Source organism: Chenopodium album, chromosome 3 (assembly GCF_948465745.1).
Source record: "Chenopodium album chromosome 3, dcCheAlbu1.1, whole genome shotgun sequence".
In the NCBI taxonomy this organism is placed as follows: Eukaryota; Viridiplantae; Streptophyta; class Magnoliopsida; order Caryophyllales; family Amaranthaceae; genus Chenopodium; species Chenopodium album.
Genome location: NC_137836.1, coordinates 22,443,158 through 22,446,574, shown reverse-complemented (window position 1 = coordinate 22,446,574; position 3,417 = coordinate 22,443,158). Strand labels below are relative to the sequence as shown.

Genomic DNA, 3,417 nt, shown 5'->3' with positions numbered 1-3,417 from the left:
CTCCACGGAACTCCTGCAATCTTGTTCCCAATGACCTACAATTCCACAATTTTCACAAAAGGTCTCATTAGAATTATTATTAATAGCGGAAACATTAGCTATATTTGCAGTGCTAAGATTACCTTATTTATGACAAATAGAGGTTAATTGAGCCTGCAAAAAGGATACATAGTCAACACTATGTTTCCCCTTGTTAGCAAACCTCTAGGATTCCCATATTGGGAGTTGTGGATTGCCATATCTTCGATAACTTGACCTGCATCATCAACATTAAGATTCATAAACCTCCCATTAGCTGCAGAATCTAACATCGTTCAAGATGAATTTCCAATCCCATCATAAAAAGCTTGGATCAACTGCCAATGTGCTAAATTATGGTGGGGACACTCTCTCTGAAGATCCTTGAATCTTTCCCATGCGTCATATAAAGTTTCATCTGGCTCTTGGCCAAAGTTCTGAATTGCGCTCCTTAGCAAAGTTGTCACCTCTGCAGGGTAATATTTATTATAGAAATTCAAAACAAGAGTCTCCCAGTTAGTTATACCAAGTGCAGTTCCATTCAATCCATTAAAACATAATTTAGCTTTTCCACGACATAAAGAGAAAGGAAAAAGAATCTCCCTGATTTGGTCCTGTGTGACCCCCGCTTGCCTGATGGTATTGCAATATTGACAGTAGTATGCAACATGAAGATTTGGGTATTCACCCTTAGCTCCACAGAATTGCTTCCTTCGTGATAAATTGGGGTTTAATCTTGAATTGCACTTCATCAAGAGCCGGAGTGGGAGTAAGATGTGGAAAATCGATCAGCGACGGCTGCAAATAATCGATGAGCTTCTTAGGTGTTGTCATCTCTGATTCTGAACCTGAAGGAACTTCTAAATTACTAGAATCAGTTAGAGGGTCTTTGTAATTATCGTTATCCCCAAAACCCGCCAAGATTTGCCTGTAGTGAATCTTTTGTCTATGGAAAGAGCGCTCGATCTTAGGATCGAATGGGATATAACCTGATTTGGAACACCTGGGCATAAACAAAGAACTAAAAGGCAAATATGAGACTTGCCTTAAAGAACCGACATTCTCTGAGACAAAAGAGAATAATCTAGACTACGTATAAAAACAATCAGAAATAAAAATAAAACCGTTTCCCCGGCAACGGCGCCAAATTTTGACAGGCTTATGTCGTATCACCCAATCAAAAGTAATTCTTAAATCTCTAACTAATGCAGATAGGGAAGTAGGGTCGAACAAACAGGAAACGATTCTTTCTATTCCTAATTAATCTAAGCAATTTAAATTATTTAGTAACAAAATAGTATTATAAAGTGAAACTAAACTACTAAGATTAAGGGTAGAGAAAATTAAGGAATAAAGGCCTAGGGCATAGGTTCACCAATAAATACCATTCCAGGGTAAAACATAATAATCAATCACCAATAATTCATCAATTAATCAGATCATAAAGGGCTTTCGCTACGTATTACAATCACAGAATTAATATACCGGTATTAAATCTTATCTCTCGAATCTCGACTAAACCATTTATAAATTAACCTTGCTATTGAAACTAAGCCTAAATATCAATTCTCATCTCTCGAATCTCAAATCAATATTGCTAAACTCATACATAAAAGATCTGCGCAAATCTAGTTGCATAGTATTAAATCAATAAATAGGAAATTAATTAAGCATTGACAATCAACAACAATAAATTACCCCTTCATATTATTTATGGATCCCCATAAACCCTAGAAAGAAAACTACTAAAGCATAATTAAATCTAAACTAATCAAAACAATTAAACAAAACATGATGAATAAAGAAATAAAATTACTGAAATAATAGAGAAGAAATTGTTACCAAAGTTAACGAAAATAATGAATTGAATCAAGAACAAAGTATAGAAATGTAGAGAGAGAAAATAAAACTAAGTAGAGGGAGAAAGTCTAAAAGAAGAGTTGAAAAGAGATATTAAACTTGCTTAATGAAAATGCATTTAAATTAAGCAAGAAAATCCTAAACTTAAACAAACTAAACAATGACTAAACCCTTTTCAGAGACACAGCGCCCGATTGGGCCCGCCTTTTTAAAATCAATAGTCTTCTCTTGCGCCTGGTCGGGCGCGAGCTCCGGCGAAAATCTTCTTTTCTTCTTTCACCCCGCTCGGCCGAGCGCACCTTCGGGCGAAGCTTTATCCAGATGGGCAAGGCTCTTGGTTTCTTGATTGGGCCTTGATACTCAACCCAATCCGAATTTCCTCTTTTGGGACTTCATAACTCGGTCCAATGCCTCAATATCTCAAATGTCGAGCCCTTAATCACCGGCTTGATGACTCTAACCGGCCTTGGGCTACGAAAAGTGGTTGTGCTCCTCCAATGCTCGTAGTCGCTCCATAAAATCCCGGGAAAATGCTCCTAAAGTGAAATTCCCTACAAAACTCAACCAAAACTACGAAAACACTAGAAATTAAAACATAAATTAGTAGTAAAAGTGGCTCTAAAGAGCCAAAAACACTACCAATTATGACCAAGGGTTGGGGGTAATAAAATAGACATATCACCAATCTATACCCGTTGGCGTCCTAACCGCCTGAGCCCTTAGCCTCATCTGATTGAACATGTGTCGTGGAGGGCGAGAAGGAACAACAAGGGACTTAGAAGAGTGCTGAATCGCAACTCTCTCACCTAGGTATACCACAGCGTCGTATGTCCCCTAAAAATACCTACGTTGGGCGGTGTACTGAATGGCCTATGAAGGAAAATCAAAATCATCCCACGGCCAAAACTGAACATCGGGCTCGTACAAAACAAATGTCCATAAGATCAAATCCTACTAAGGGGTAACGCAAACAAGAGTGTTGAAAAGACATATCGAGAGAATAAACTCTCGAACAAAATTAGTAGTAGTCTGGTCACAATAGCGGCCTCCCTAACTAGCAACAATGGGGAGCCCTTGAGGCGAAGGCCTCGCTGGTGAAAAAGACGGAAAATACTCGTAGAACCAGACCTATGAAACAATGAAGCGTCAGCGTGTGCTAGCATAAAAACTAGGACAAACTTCGATTAAAGAAAAAAGAGTATACCTCTACGAGCCTCCAGAAACTCGAAAGTGTGACCTCCTCATCAAACCTACGATGGAGACAAGAGAGCCGCAATCCTATCAGGAAGTTAACATAGGCCAATTTGGCCCAATCATATGATCCGACCATACAAAGGTCGCGAAGAGCAGGCTGATAGTAGAGTAGCACTCGGCTACCCCTGTAATGTCCCCGACAAAAGAATCAGAGCAAAGATGCTCACCCACTGCTCCGGGGTAGTCGCACCATCGTGAAAGGTCTTCGCCAGCATGGTCCGACGAATACACAAGGCGCTAATCAACGATGGCCGAGCCTGCTGCGAGCTCAAACAGCAATGCGGC

At 39.6% G+C, this 3,417-nt stretch overlaps 1 non-coding gene across 1 annotated transcript; it reads left to right on the top strand.

The window, feature by feature from the left end:
• The first annotated feature begins 369 nt into the window (after window positions 1-369).
• Window positions 370-476, top strand: LOC145626081 (small nucleolar RNA R71). Its single transcript, XR_014110949.1, has one exon. It is a non-coding gene; the product is annotated as a small nucleolar RNA R71 (small nucleolar RNA).
• Window positions 477-3,417: the final 2,941 nt, after the last annotated feature.